The sequence below is a fragment of the Prionailurus viverrinus genome, chromosome D1, assembly GCF_022837055.1.
Source record: "Prionailurus viverrinus isolate Anna chromosome D1, UM_Priviv_1.0, whole genome shotgun sequence".
Taxonomy (NCBI): domain Eukaryota; kingdom Metazoa; phylum Chordata; class Mammalia; order Carnivora; family Felidae; genus Prionailurus; species Prionailurus viverrinus.
Genome location: NC_062570.1, coordinates 113,116,172 through 113,131,962, shown reverse-complemented (window position 1 = coordinate 113,131,962; position 15,791 = coordinate 113,116,172). Strand labels below are relative to the sequence as shown.

At 59.3% G+C, this 15,791-nt stretch overlaps 1 protein-coding gene across 2 annotated transcripts in view; it reads right to left on the bottom strand.

Moving 5' to 3' along the window:
• Positions 1-15,791, bottom strand: part of OSBPL5 (oxysterol binding protein like 5) — an 81,084-nt gene that overhangs the window by 51,504 nt on the left and 13,789 nt on the right. The window contains exon 1 of one of the 2 annotated variants that reach the window (XM_047878200.1): positions 3,131-3,254. The exons of the other annotated variant lie outside the window; for it this stretch is intronic. The gene's annotated coding sequence lies outside the window, so the exon portion shown is untranslated. Of the gene's footprint in view, positions 1-3,130; positions 3,255-15,791 lie in introns of those variants that run through there. 2 annotated transcript variants of the gene reach the window in all.

Genomic DNA, 15,791 nt, shown 5'->3' with positions numbered 1-15,791 from the left:
AGGCTGGGCCTGGGGCTGGACGCCGGCGAGGGAGACCTGACAGAGGTGGACGGGACCTTGTGCGGCTCAGGAAGGAGTCTGGAATTATTGGGAGATCAGTGTGAATCACGGGGCACTCTAATGGGGAAGCTATGTGATGTGGTCTATATTTTTAAAGCTCATGCTGGCTGCTGGCCGGAGAAGGACCAGAAGGGCAGGATTGGAGCCCGCTGGGTGGCTGGTGTGGTCCAGCGGCTGCTGGAGGACAGCCAGGGCCGGGCCTGGACAGAAGAGTGGACGTCAGGTAGGCTACACCAAGCCCTGGCTTTGAGACGTGCGACAAAGGCCCGCCGCGTATCCTGGATCCCCTAGAGCCAGCCGGCCAGCTCAGGTCCCGAGCGGTGGGGACCGTCTCTCCCTGGCTCGATGGCCTAGATAATGCTGGCAGTTCTCCGGTGGCCCTGGGCCTCCCGGGGGGCCCGGCCGGACGGCTCTGGGGCCCTTCCTGGGGTCATCGTGCACCCCTCTCTGCGACTTCAGGCTCTGCAGCTCCCTCCCTGAAGCTCTTTCAGGCTGCCCCACATCTTGGGCCCCCGACTCTCCTGGTGCCGGGAAGACGATTCCTCAGCCACCTCGCCGGACAAAGAACTCTAGGCTGGACCCATCGTCGTGCCCGTGTCCCCAGCCCCAGTCCGCGTTTTCAGTCGGGCAGGTCCTGAGCACACAGCTGGTGCCCGCTCACAGACGCCAGGCCAGCATCAGCCAAATTCACGCCCGCCTGCACACGCTGCACGCCGGGGCCCTGGTGTGGAAGGACCGCCCGTGCTAAGAGAACCAGACGCTCCCACGTCCAAGTTCCTCGTATTCACCCGTCACTACTGCCCCCTGCAGAAGTTCCATGGTCCGCCCGGACGGCTCCCCAGGTGAGCAGCCTGTCCGGGCTGGGTTGGGACCCTCAGACAGCTCATCCTTCGGCTGTTAAGTTCTGTTTCCCTGGCCTGGAGGCGCCGTCGGTTATGGGGCAGAGCCGGCACCCAGGGCCATACCCGGTTCCTTCGCGTCAGGACGTCAGGGTCCTCTGCCAGGCACGGTGCGCCCCTGCGCTCGGCCCCCTGCGGCCCCATCCCGGGGTTCGGGCCTCCCCCATTCGCCTGTGAGCCGGTTCCGCACCGCTTCGCAGGGCCGGCCGCACACCTGTCGCCTGAACGACAGCCGGGAGAGGGGCGGGGCACGCTGCTGTCACCTTGGGTCGCGTGTACGTGTGCTGGCACACTCACAACCGGCTCAGCCACCGAATCAGCAGAAAGCACAAGTCCCCAAAACACAGCTGCCGAGGAAGACACATAACAGTCTTCAAACCGCCAGCTTGTCACGGGGAGGGGGAGGGGGTTCTCCCCTCCCCGAGCGCAGCCTGTCGGGTTACTCTCCCAGCTCGGGAAGCTTCCGGGAGGAGAGATTTCAGGAGAGACATTGATCCTGGACGCTCTCAGCATAGTAAATAAAACCCACCCTCAGGGGGGAGGTTCAGCCTTCTGTAAAGAGCCAGCAGCAGACCTTCGAAGACGACAGGTTCCAGATTCGTGGCCCCACTCCGAACCCCACCCCCACCCCCTCCCCGCCCCCGCCAGGCCCGGCCCAGGAAGGAGGTGCCACTTGGCCTCCGGGATGGACCGCCCAGGCTTCCACATCTGCACAGAAGGTCAGAGGGTCCTCGCCCGGTCCATCTGTTCCGTCACCTTCTCTAAACACAGCCCGGCAGGACACCCCAGACAGACAGACACCCTCGGCGTCGGCCTCCCTGGCACCCGGGCCCTGCCCCACACACGCGTGCTGAGCCAGCACACAATAGAATCTGCAGATCTGGAGCTTGGAGCCTGGAGGGGAGCCGCCGGCAGGCGCCCCCGAACTGCCTGCTGCTCGCAGAGCCTGTCAAGTTCAAGGAGCCAAGGAATTGGGGCAAAAATGCAGCCAAGAGACCCCTCAGCCTGCGACTGCCGAGCGCAGGGTTTTTGCTGACTGGGACCTGGTTCCCTACGGCATGCACAGGTCCAAGGACACACACGTCCAACCCAAAGGCTGTGTCCGCGCCCCTAGCTGTGACGCCCTGGGCCTGCCCCTGGCCTGGGGGCTGTACCCTGGAGACAATCACAGGCGTGCGCCTGTAAAAGGCATTTGGAAGGGGCTCAGGCAGACATAGAAATTATTTCTAGCGTAGACAGAGCAGCAAGTTAGTCAAATCCTGGGACGGCAAAAGAGCAGAAATCCAACCAGCTGCTCCAGCAAGGCCAGGCCTGGCTCAGCTCAAGGATGTGTGGGGGCAGAGAAGCCACCTCGCCCCTGGAGGGCCCTGTCCACACCCCCAGACAACTCCAGCTGGCTTCTGACAGCAGACAGCCCAGCCCAGAGGGGGAGGGGGCCCTGGCGGGGCCGGGAGGAGCCCAGTTGGAGAGCGGCCCTCCAGGGGCTGCTGGCAGCCACCCCCCCCCCCCCCCCCCCGACACCGCGTCCCACCCTCCCAAGAATCCTCAGGTGCACAGGACCCTCCTAGACTCGTGTCCCTCCCCCCGCCCCAACACTTCCTGACGCTCTGTCTCCCGGGGGCCGGTGGCCTAGAGACGGTGGCTGGGGCTGGTGGGTGAGGCAGGGGTCCTCCCTCCCTCGCGCTGGGGGTCCCACCCACGGCCGCCCCCCACGGCCGCCCTCGGAACCATCCCGCCCCTGCGAGGCCGGCCGGATCCAGACCCGGCCCGCCGCGGCACCCCCCCACCCACCCCCGCGCCCAGACCCCTCCCCCCCACCAGGGCCGGCTGCGTGGGGGGCGCGCAGGCCGCCCCCCCTCCCCGCACTCCCGCGTCCCCGCTCCCTGGGGCCCCGCCGGGCGGGACTCGGGCCGCGCGCGCCGCTCCCCACGCCCGGGCCCCACCCGCGGCCCGGCCTGCGCGCGCCCGGGACCTGCCCCCCGCCGCCCCGCGCTCCCCCTCCGCGCGCCGGGCCGGGGCTCCCCGCGGGGCTGCGTCCCGGTGCCCGGGCCCCGCGGGCCTCCCGGCGCTAGGCTCCCCGGACCCCGGCGGCCGGCCCGCGGGGCGCCCCGGGCCCCTCCCCGGGCCCTCCCGGACGCCTCCCGCGCCCTCCCCGCCCGCCGCGCCCCTACCGTGCCGCGACTCGGAGCCGGCGGGGCCGGGCGCGCGGGGCTCAGCTGGCGGCGCGGCCCGGCTGCAGGAAATGCCAGAGGACTGATCCAACCGCGGAGCCCGGGGAGGGAGCGGCGGCGGAGGGAGGAGGGAGGAGGGAGCCGGGAGGGGAGGGGGCGGGGAGGAGGGAGGGAGCGGGAGGAAGGAGCAAGGGAGGAGCGGGGAGGAGCGGGGAGGAGGAGGGAGGGGGCAGCAGGGGGGAGGAGGAGCGGGTAAGGGGGAGGGGCGGGAGGGCCGCGCTGGAGCGGGGCGCAGGGACCCCAGCCTTTCTCGGCCCCCCTCTCCCTGGCCGGGCAGGTCCGGGGTGCGTCCACCGGCCAGGCCACCGTGGCAGGGTTGATGGTGGTGAGTGGGGGGCAGCCTGGGAGGGCTCTGCCAGAGACGGGAGAGTGCATGCGGGCCTCCAGACCACCCTAGGGGAGTCGGGGTACCCCCTCTCTCATCCTGAGCCCAAGAAATGGTCATCATTTTTGTCCCAGTCACCGACACTCCTGGAACCTAGGGGGAACCCCAGAAACCGGAGCCCTTTGTCCTTGTGCTACATGTCTGCTCTGACCCGCCCCCCCACGCACACCCGGTGTTTCTAATGCACCTCAGGACTCCTGCTAGGAAGCCCCGACTCCTGCAGATTTCCTTCTGTGTGTCCCCCGACACCCCCCCTGCTCCCAGAGACCCTATTAGACCCCAAAGCCCCTTACATAGAAGAGACCTGCTGAACCACCCCAGCTGGGAGCTGAGGAGTGAGGCTCTAAAGTGCTCTGAGCTCCTTGCTGGCCCCAGGGTCTCCCCAGCCCTGGTCCCCCAGACTGAGGCGCTCTAGAACCTTGGTCTTAAACCGCCCAGGGCCTTCCCATAGTAACTATCCCCCAGAGACCCCGACTAGCCGAACCGGGCCCCTTCCAGGCATCCCCAGACCAGGTAGGACACGTAAGGGCACAGACCTTTTCCAAGCAGAAACCCTCTACCTGTTCCCTTCCAAGAGAAGAGGCTGACCCTCAGCGGAGCCCCAGCCTCCTACCCCAGGCTGCTCCCCCAGCCTCCCCCCACACCACCCCCCCCCCCGCCGCCCCCCTGCCAGCCTCCTCCCCCAGCCTCCTTCCCAATCTAAAGCTGCTGGCCCACACATGTGTTTCCACCTTTTCATTTTATGTTGGGCCAAGAGTGCCTCAAGGGCGGCCCCTAAGCCTGAAGGTCAGGGGGATGCAGCCAGGCCACCAGGAGACAAGCCTGGGATACTTGCCTGCCCACAGGGGCCCCTTTCAGCCCCAGGGACTGTAGAAGGCACTGGGGGGGGGGTCCCCTGCAAGAATGCCTACCTTCGCTCTGCAGCCAGCCGGCAGGTGGGTGGCCTGGACCAAATCCCTTCCAGCCTGAGCACTCTGCCCACTGTTAGACCAGGCAGTGGTTCCCCTGGGGCGCAGAAGCACTAGCGACTGATGGCGCTCAGAGGGGCCACGGGCTGGGGTGTGTGATGCCTGGGCCTGCTCTGGGCTCCCTCCACCCCCACCCTCACCCCCAGGGCTAGCCTGCCTGCTCCTACCCCCAGAGTCACCTTGCAAGGCCTTCCCACGCAGAACTGCTCAGACAAGATGCTCAGGGCCATAGTGGACCCCCGTCTCCAGGAGAGGGTCTGCTCAGTGCGCAATGCAGGGAGGACAGAGACCACCCCGGCCAGGACGACTCTTGGAAGCCTCTGCGCAAAGCCGGGGTGTGGTGGCCAGGAGCCTGGCAAATTGCTTGCTGCCGGGCCAATCTACAGGGGACTGAGGAAGAAAACAAAGCTGTTGGCCCCCGGGGGCGGAGGTCCCAGGGGCCAAAGTAGGGAAAGTTTCCAGTCACTGATGATGCTGGCTATTGGAAGCCAGCTTGATTTCACAAAATGACACTGCTGAGGGTGGAGGTCAAAGGGACACCCGGCCAAGAATAGGGATGGGGAGGGGGGAAGCCCCCCTCCAAGGTGACAGAGGCGGGTGGGTCAGAGGGTGGAGCCTGACCTGATGCACTCACTGGGATGGATGGCCAGACGGCCACATGGGAAGGGAGGAGGGGGACACGCTACCGGCCCCGGCCCCTAGGTGCCAGGTGCCCCGTCCAGCTTCTCGCCTGGTTCTGGGGAGTCGGCCCGATGAAAGGGGATGCCGCCCAGCTCCCGGCAGGTGACCTGTTCCTCTGGGCCTCAGCGCACCTGCCCGTCAGATAGAGGCAGGGTCGGGGCACCGTGCTCAGTGCAGGAAACACAACTGTGAGGAGGCTGGGCGATGAGCGGAGCACAGAGGACAGCCGCCTAGAGCTGCTGGGGCCCGAGCAAGTCCGGGCACCCCTGTGCCCTGCTGTCCTCACCTAGAAGTGGGGATGAGAGTGGCCCTCCCTCCTCCCCAGCTCCGCGAGGCCCAGAGTCCCCAGAGGGGGAGCAGACTTCTAAGGCGGACCCAGGGGGAAGGAACGGCTCCCACTGTCCCTGAACAACGGCCACGGGCTTCTTACTAACTTCCAACTCGCGATAATTCCGCCAGACCTGCTTGTGAGAAGCAAGATTTTTAAAGGCTCCTTTGCAAATGTGGCCTTGACTCTTGAGGGAGCGGCTGCAACCTCAGGCGGGGGCAACGTGGCCTCTCCTCTTGAGGCGACGCTGGCGATGTCTGGCGACATCCCAGGGTGTCGGCCCTGGAGGGGGTGCCCCCGACATCTAGTGGGTAGAGGCCGGGGATACAGCTAAAAACCCATCGCCACACAGGACTGCATCCCATGCCGGGACCCATCTGTTTCCAGAAACCCTGCTGTAGAATAAACTTTTGACTGTTGGGGGTCAGTCCTTAGTTCCCAGCGGTGGCTCGGTCCTTGGGGATCGCCCAGCTCCCCCAGACCTCCTGTTCATGTACCCACACCCTATCCCACATTTTCCGTGCTGAGGGGCTCTGGACACGCTGAGTCGGTTAAACCACCCAAACGCCTTAGGAGGCAGGCGTTATTGTGACCGGCTCTGTTTTACAGATGGGGAAACTGAGGCACAGAGCCGGGAAGAAAGCTCTCACAGTGGGCGAGGATTCACTCCCAGCCGTGTGCTCCGAGCCCCTCCACCCTGTTGCCCAGTTAAAGGAGAAGCAGGCCCAGAGAGCACCCCGCACAAGCCCCCGCCCTTTCTCTTGTACCTGGCTGTCCCCCTGGCAAGGGCTGGGGTAGCCAGGACAGGATGGAACATACCCGGGCCTGTTTCAGAGCGGGTGCCTGCAGGGGTGGGCTGCCGGGGGCTCTGGCCTCTGCAGGGCCAGGCACTGGTGGGCCGTGGTCCACAGGGGAGGAGAGAGCTGGACCAGAAGCATGACAAGCCACCTCCGTCCCTAATCTTTCCAAGCTAGCTCAGGCTGCAGTAATGATTTCTTCCCATTTCTCAGGGGAGAAGACTGAGGCCCAGGTAGTAAGGGTGCCGCTGGAGTTAGCTGGGATCCCCTACTCCTAGCTGGGCCCAGATCCCGTTTCCCTGGGCAGCAGCGGGGCAACCTGGGGGGTTGACCAGGGCGGGTGAGCCTGACCCCCTCCCCACATTCCGAACAGGAGAAGTTCAAAGCCCACACGCTTCCACAACACAACAGCTGATCAGAAAAACACTTGTGGTGCTTATCAATGCCTCACCATGGGCCTGGCACTGTGTCCCCACTTTCCACGTGTGACCCACTGCACCCCGGCTCCCTGTAGGTGGGGGTCACCATAGCAGTGAGGTGAGGCCATCAGCTGGGGGCCAGGCAGCCCGGAAGGACTGAGGCGGGGCTACATGTCAGGCCGGCCCTGCCGGCTGCTGGAGCTCTTCCCCAGTGCAGGAGGCAGGCTCTCCCTCATCTTCTCTGGACTGGGCAGGACGGGACAGGGCGGGACGGGGCGGGACCCGTGTCTGCGGCTCAGCGGCTCAGTTCCCAGAGTGGAGAGGGGAGGTGGGGCCTGGGGTGGAGCAGAGAGGTTCCTTGTCCCCTGATGTGGCCCTCTTCCTCCAGGAGCTGAGCCACCAAGCCAGGTGGGGGGCGCAGAGCAGGGGCCCTTTTCCGTTGTCTCGTTCTCTCCGGGGAACCGGTGAAGTCCAGCCGTGGAATCGGCCTGCAGAATGCCGGGGGGTGGGGGGCTGCCGCTGTGCTGGGGGGTCCTGAACAGGCCTGCTGCGCGCTCACACGTGCCCCCCTGCTCCCCTGCCTCTGCCCGTCGCTGGGTTACACGCGTACCCATCCTCCCGAAAGACACGCCTAAGCCCCTGATGGAGACCCACGCCTGCCGGTAAAGAGACGTGGAGTTTCCCGACTCTCGGCGACACCTGGAGGAACAAGAAGGTGCTATTTATATGGCAACACCCCCTATAAATGTCCAGACTCTGCGTCTGGCCCTCCTGCATGGGGTCAGCGCCTGCGGCACCCTCCAGAGCACTGAGCACCCAGAAGGGGGCAGGACCACGGTGGGCACGGCTGAGAGGTGGGGTGACGCACGTGGGGAGTCTCGCGGGGTCGCCCCGAAGCACCCCGAGGGTCGGCAGCGCCTGGAGGAGCGGGGCCAGCTGGCTCGCCCCCGGCCTCGGGCTCCTGCAGGGCCCTCCTGGAGCTGGGCCGGAACATTTCTGCCTGCTGCTGACCTCTCCTCCGGGCGAGAGCAGCATCCGGAAGCCGGATTCAGCTGGAGAAGGCGCTGGCCATCCTTGGCGCTCCTTGGCCTATGGACGCGTCCCTCCGTCGGCCCCCGACCTTCCGCCCTCCTGTGTCGCTGTCCCGAATCTCCCTCTCCTTTCTCCCATAAGGACACAGTCGTTGGATTGAGGGTCCACCGAGATCATCCAGAATGATTTCAGCAGGAAACCCTTGACTTCATTACACCCGCAAAGACCTTATGTCCAAATCAGGTCACAGTCTCAGGCCCTGGGGGTTTGGGCGTGGACCTGTCTTCCTGGGGGACACACGTCACCCCACGACAGCAGGTAACCTTAGGCGTCTTGCGTTTGCCCGTCGAATACCCGCAGTGCTTGTATTGGCGAGCCAGTCCTTGGCTCGGGACCTTCATTCCCTTTTAAATGCTTTTGTTCCGATGGGCCTCTGGGTGGCTCAGTCGGGTGAGCCTCCGACTCTTGATTTCGGCTCAGGTCACGATCCCAGGATCGTGGGATGGAGCCCCGCATCAGGCTCCACACTGAGCCTGGAGCCTGCCTGAGATTCTCTCTCTCTCTTCCTCTCTAAATAAATGCTTTTGTTCTGAGTCTCCATTTGAGGACACAGCCCCAGGGTCCTGGAAGGCATTGACCAGAGCAGATCCAGGCTGGATGCCTATCCCCTGCCCTCCCTACCTGGTTCCAGACAGGAGGGAGTGGGCAGTGAGAGCTTTTCCTGGAGCACTGAAGGCTGAGCCTTCCCTGGGGCCCGCGCTCCCGGTCTTGTCATCAAGAGCCGGCCAAAAGGGATTTGGCAAGCCCACTTAGGGGCTGAGAGCCGGCTTTCTAGAGCCTGCCCTTGGGAGAACCATGAGGAGTCTGGCAAATCGTCTCTTCTCTGTCGGGGAGGGCCCGGGGCCGCTGCCTCGGGACACACGGACAGTGAGCGCTAAAAGAAAAGGTTCCCAGGCAAGATCTGCGGCCACAGCGGCCGCTGGGTGCCTGACGGAGGTGCTTCGTCTCGGGATGCGGACTCTGTCCCCAGGAGGGCAGCTCTGCAGACTCCCAGCGCCGGGCCTGGTGGCCGTCTCCAACGCGGCTCCCCTGGCCAGGACACGGCCTCACCCGCCACTCTCTTGCGCGGGGCTGGCTTCGGTCGGCAGGCAGCACTGGTGCACCAGGAGGCAGACGAGAAGCCCGGCAACAGCACGCACGGGTGACGGAGAACGCGGGGAGGGAAGGTCACGCGGGTCACGTGGCAGGGCGGCCTCGGAGCACGGGTCGCTCGGGCCGCTTCTGGTGTCCCCGCAGGAACACCGGGACCGCCCCGCCGCTGACAACGTCTACACTGGCTTCGGAGGATCTAGGGCGGCAGTTCTCAAAGTGTGAACTTGGAGCCCTCCTGGGGCCGCTGAGACCGGTCCAGCCGTCCAAAGCATGACAACACTCACTTCGCTTCCAGGATGCTACTCGCCTCTCTCGCCTGTGTCCTCTTGCAGCTTACGGGGAATTTTCCAGAGGCTACAGCCATGCGAGGTCGCAACAGATTGAACGCGGAATCAGGTGTGAGAATCCAGCTGGCTTCCGTTGAGCCAGACATTAGAAAGACTCTCAAAAACATGCAATTCCACTCTCTCCACTAAATACTTTTATTTTGGGAAATACAGTCTTCGTGAATAATGCGCTATTTAAGAAGATAAATAGCGCATTATTTATGTTAATATAATGGGCTTGTCACTGTTATTTTTAAATGAATCATTAAATATATTTTTTAATTGGAGTAAACATTGATGAACTAATCTATAGAAGCAAATGTTCTTTGTGGTCCCGTTCATTGTCACCTCCGTCATCGTCACCATCACTGCCATCACCACCATCATCCCCCCCCCCACCATTATCATCAAAGTCACCACTACCCTTGCTGTACCAAAGTACCTGACACATTTAAATGTAATCTAACAGGGGCTCCCTGGTGGCTCAGTCGGTTGAACGTCCGACTTTGGCCCAGGTCGTGATCTCGCGGTTCGTGAGTTCGAGCCCCGCGTCGGGCTCTGTGCTGACGGCTCGGAGCCTGGAGCCTGCTTTGGATTCTGTGTCCCCCTCTGTCTCTGCCCCTCCCCAGCTCATGCTCACACTCTGTCTCTGTCAAAGATAAATAAATTAAAAAAAAATAAATGTAATCTAACAAAATATGCAAAAAGTCTGTTTGCTAAAAACGCAAAACACTGATGGAAAAAAAAAACACTGAATAAGAAATAAATGGAGAGACATACCATGCTCATGAACTGGAACACTTAATACTGTTGAATGTTAATTTGCCCCCAAACTGATCGATAGATTCAATGCAATCTCAGTCCAAATTCTGGTAGGATCTTTTGGTATAGAAAGTGAAAGCTGAATCTAAAATTTACACGGAAAATCAAAGTAACTGGAATATCCAAAGCTGTTCTGAAAAAATGTAATAAAATTGGAAAACTCACACCGCTTGACTTTAAGACTTACGCTAAAGGCAAAGAAATCAAGATTGCAGTATTGGGAGAAGAACAGACGCAGAGGTCAATGGGGCAGAAACAGACCCACACATATACGTCAATTGACTTCTGACGAAGATACAAAGGCAATTCGGCAGAGAAAGGAGAATCTTTTTTTTTTAATTAAAAAAAAAAAAATTTTTTTTTAACGTTTATTTATTTTTGAGACAGAGAGAGACAGAGCATGAATGGGGGAGGGGCAGAGAGAGAGGGAGACACAGAATCAGAAGCAGGCTCCAGGCTCTGAGCCATCAGCCCAGAGCCTGACACGGGGCTCGAACTCACGGACCGTGAGATCGTGACCTGAGCTGAAGTTGGACGCTTAACCGACTGCGCCACCCAGGCGCCCCGAGAAAGGAGAATCCTTTCGGCAACAGTATTGAAACAAGTGGACGGCCACGTGCAAAAATAAACACACACAAGCCGTGGTCCACACCTTTCACCTTAACCAAAAGTCAGCTCAGCATCTATCTCAGACCCGGAGACATAAAAGCACAAAACTCCAAGGAAAAACACAGGAGAAACTCCTTCTGACTTTGTTGGGCCGTGGTTCCTCAGCTACAATACCAAAAGCACAATCTGTACCAGCGTAAGATGATACATCGGACTTCAGCACCTCATCAAAGTTCAAAACTTCTCCTCTTTCGACGACGCTGTTAAGAGAGTAAGAAGACAAGGGCGCCTGGGCGGCTCAGTCGGTTGAGCGTCCGACTTCGGCTCAGGTCATGATCTTGCGGTTCGTGAGTTCAAGCCCCACGTGGGGGCTCTGGGCTGACAGCTCGGAGCCTGGAGCCTGCTTCAGAGTCTGTGTCTCCCTGGGTGTCTCTGCCCCTCCCTGCTTGCGCTCTGTCTCTGTTTCTCTCTCAAAATTAAATAAACATTAAAAGAAAACTTTAGGGGCGCCTGGGTGGCACAGTCGGTTAAGCGTCCGACTTCAGCCAGGTCACGATCTCGCGGTCCGGGAGTTCGAGCCCCGCGTCAGGCTCTGGGCTGATGGCTCAGAGCCTGGAGCCTGTTTCCGATTCTGTGTCTCCCTCTCTCTCTGCCCCTCCCCCGTTCATGCTCTGTCTCTCTCTGTCCCAAAAATAAATAAACGTTGAAAAAAAAATTAAAAAAAAAAAAGAAAACTTTAACGACATTAAGAGGACAAGCCACAGGCTAAGAGAACATGTTTGCAGAGCACGTATGTGATAAAGGACCAATATTCGGAATATATAAGGAATTGTCAGAACTCACTAAGAAAATAAAAGCAACCCAGTAAAAAGGGGGAAAAGATCCGAGCAACCGTCTTACCAAAGAAGGCGTCCCTGTGGCGAATAAGGCTACGGGAAGGCTTTGCTCACGAGGGTGTTACAGACGGAAGCCACCATGAGATGCCGCTACGTGCCCATTAGAGTGGCTGGAACCCCCACCACGCAGGCGAGGAACCCCAGTGCTGGCCCGGCTGTGCAGCAGCAGAGCCCTCACACGTTGCTCGCAGGGGCGGCGAAGTGCGTGCGTGCATGCGTGTGTGTGCGCGCGCGTGTGTGTGTGCAAAATGGTGCCGCCGCCTGGGATGACGGTTTGGTGATTTCTCCTAGGAAAAGCACACACTGACCATGGGGCCTGCCCATCCCACATCTGGGTATTTCAGTAAAAACCTACACCCACACGAGGCTCGATTCATAATGGCCCAAGACTGAAGCAACCCAGTGTTCTTCACAGGAGGGGATAAGCAAACTGTGGCACGTCCATTCAGCGGAGAGCTAGTCAAAGGAACAGAGTGCAGACGGGCCCGACAACACGGATGAGTCCCAACGCCCTGCAAGTGGATGGAAAGGCCTACGTGCGGCATGATGCGCGTGGCGTTCTGGAAAAGGTGAGGCGTAGGGACCGGAGACGCATCGGTCTTGCCGGGGGCTGGGGGTGGGGGTGCACCAACCGCGAGGAGACACCCGGAGGTTCTGGGGGCTGTCGGAACTGTCTTTACACTGCGGCAGACGTGTGCAAAGCTCAAACCGCTACCCCCTGAAAAGGGCGAACTTCACAGAGTGTGATCACACTTCACAAAAGCGTGTCGGGGGAACGATGGAAAAGTGTATATACGTAAGTGGTAGGCAACGATGCGAAACATCAAAAAGGAGTGAGTAGGACGGGCTCGGCTTGCCCGCACACACCAGGCCCTGCAAGGGCTCCGGAGAGGGCCCCGCGTGCAGGACCAGCTCCAGACCTTCCCAGAGATGCTGCCGGGCCCGGGGTCCTATTGCCAGGCCCGGGCCGGGGGACCCAAGCCCTCAAAGGTGTGGCTCCCAGAACGTGGCCAGGGGGCAGGGGACGATGGAGGTTGGTCATCCGCCGAGGCTGGTGTGACAGCCCCGTGGGGCCGGTGCAGGACAAGGCAGCCGCAGATACCACGGGCCGCGGAGGGCAGGCTGCACACACATGAACGTCCGTGCCTCAGAGCCTCTGGAAGTGTCCCTAGAACCGGGAGCGTGCCCGGCCGGGGAATGACCCCAGCCTCGTCCGGGCTAGGAGAGGAGACGCGTCCATCACTGCAGGCCTGAGGGTCCTCTGCCTGGTCCTCTCCAGGGGCGTTTGGCCGCGAGCGTGGGGCAGTCCTCCCAGACGCAGCTCCCCGCTGGGGGCCTGGCACCATTCCCAGCGTGGGCGTGTGCAGCGGGGGGGGGGGGGGCAACCGGGGGGCGGGCAGGGTCTGGCTGGGCCCGCGGCTCCTGTATCCCCTTGGGGGACAGGTAGACTCCAGAGGAGGCCTCTCGTGGGCACGACCAGCGGCCCCCACTCCCTCTCCTTCCTTCCTGCTTCCTAACGAAAACCATTTCCTTGAAGTCCACACCCTCCATCTGGCAGAGTTGTAACTCTCTCTCCCAACAACTGACCATAATTGCCTGGATTCTTATTTGAGGCCCTATTTTGTGGGAAGAGCCTCAGCCCGTGCAGATTGGGGACGTTTATATTTCGACCGTGGGCCTCTAGCCACTTAGCCAGGCCCAGGACGACAGCCACACACAAGGAATGGAGCTGGACCCCTACCTTAGGTCACGCACAGGCCGGGCCAAGCGGGTGACAGACCTAAGTGTGAGGCCCGGAGAGAGTGCAGGCACCAGCTCCTCTGATGACGGTCTTGGCGACGTTTTCAGGCCAGTCTCCCCAGGCAAGAGCAGCAGACACTAAAACTAACAGGCGGGATCACAGCCAACGGAAGTTTCTGCTCCGCGAGGGAAACCACCAATCAAACGGTAAGGCAACCCCCTGCTTGCAAGAAGATGTTTGCAAATCGGACGTCCGACAGGGGTTAGTATCCAAACTATATAAAGAACACCTACCGCTTACTATCAAGAAGAAAAAGTAACCTGATTTAAAAATGGGCAGAGGACAGGAACGGACGTTTCTCCAAAGACACACAGATGGCTGCCGGCACGGGAAAGGACGCCCGACACCCCTCACCAAGGAAATGCCTCGCACCTGTCAGAGTGGCCACAAGCAAAAACACGGACAACAACAGGTGCTGGCGACGAGGATGTGGAGGAAAAGGAACCCTTGTGTGCCGTTGGGGGGGGGGGGGATACAAATTAGCACGGCCACTGTGACAACAGCATGGAGGTTCCTCAGAAACTTAACAAGATAGAACTAACGTGTGACCAGTAATTTCACTTTTGGGTATTTATCTGAAAAGAAAAAGAAAGAGAGAAAGAAAGGGAGAGAGAGAGAAAGAAAGAAAGGGAGAGAGAAAGAAAGGGAGAGAGAAAGAAAGAAGAAAGAAAGAAAAAGGAAGAAAGAGAGAAAGAAAGAAAGAAAGGGAGAGAGAAAGAGAAAGAAAATGCTAATTTGAAAAGCTGTCTGCAACCCTGTTTATTGCAGCATTATTTACAATAGCCAAGATATGGAAACGACCTAATTGTCCGATGGATGAACGGATAAAGAAGATGCTATTCACACACACGCACGCGCGCGCGCACACACACACAGGAATATTATTCAGCCATAAAAAAGGAAATCCTACCATCCGCAGCAACACGGACGGGCCCAGAGGGTATTACAGTAAGTGAAATAAGTCAGAGAAAAACACCGTACGGTTCACTTCTACGTAGACCCTAACAACACAAAACAAACACACAAAGCCAAACAGGAACCGACCACAGGAAAGAAACTGGTGCTTGCCAGAGCAGAGGGGAGGGGGGCAGGCCAAGTCAGAGAAGGGCATCTGCAAAGAACGGACTTCTAGGGGCACCTGGGGGGCTCCGTCGGGCGAGCGTCCGACTCTCGATTTCAGCTCAGATCGCCGTCGCACGGCTCGTGAGGTCCGGCCCCGCGTCGGGCTCTGCGCCGAAAGCGTGGAGCCTGCTTGGGATTCTGTCTCTCCTTCTCTCTCTGCCCCTCCCCCACTTGCTCTCTAGACCTCTCAAAATAAATAAAAATAAACCTTAAAGCAAAAAGAAGTGCATATGGTTAAAACAAAACAGGCAATAACAACAACAAGCACAAATTTCCAGTTGTAAGATAAATAAATAAGTCACCAGGAAGTAAGGCGCAGCTCGAGGTATAGGGTCAACAAGGTGGTGGCCCCGGTCAGGTGACAGGCGGTGCCTGGATTACCAGGGGGATCGCATCCTAATGTATAAAAAGGCCGCATCGCAATGTTGCGTCCCTACGACAAAAAAGGAGTATTGCGTGCCGATTACACTCGGAAGAGGAATATATGTTGGTAACCGTCGTAAGTCTCAGCCTTAGAATATTGACAACTGATCGTTAATTTCTCTTTGGCAGACGCCATTTCTTCCCACTGTGTATTTTTATCACGTGTCTCGCTTCAGCCCAATAATTCCCTAACTCAGGACACCTGAAATGGGACACTCACCTGCCCGACCCCATGTGACCCAAGGGACTGGTGGGTTCGCTCATCAGACGTATTAAAGGGAGAGCACACCGGCCCACGTCTCTGCAATTAGTGCAAATGTCTCTCCTGTGGCCGCTCTCCGGTCCCTAAATCGATCTGTTTTCCCAGTTTCCGATTCCAGCTCCAGACAGAACACACGATCAATGTCAAGCGAGCAGCGTAGCCCAGCCACGGGATGCTCGACAAAAGATAGATTCCGGGTGGCCTGGCCCTCCCAACCCTTCCAAGTCTCGATGTGTCAAAGTAACGAAGTGTATTTAGATACAATTTAACTGATAGGGCACTTCAAAAACAAAAACAAAAACCTTCCCCTAGTTAAGGAAGTGTATTTAGATACAATTTAACTGACAGGGCTCTTCAAAAACAAAAACAAAAACAAAAACTTTCCCCTAGTTAACAAAGTGTATTTAGATACAATTTAACTGATAGGACTCTTCAAAAACAAAAAACAAAAACCTCCCCCTAGTTCTGCTTTAAAAGAGAGAACATAGTCACAATCGATGTTTATTCTCAGACTCGGTGATAATATGATTTCATGTCTTTTTTATTGTTCATGTCCTGGAATAAAGGGAGGAAACTTA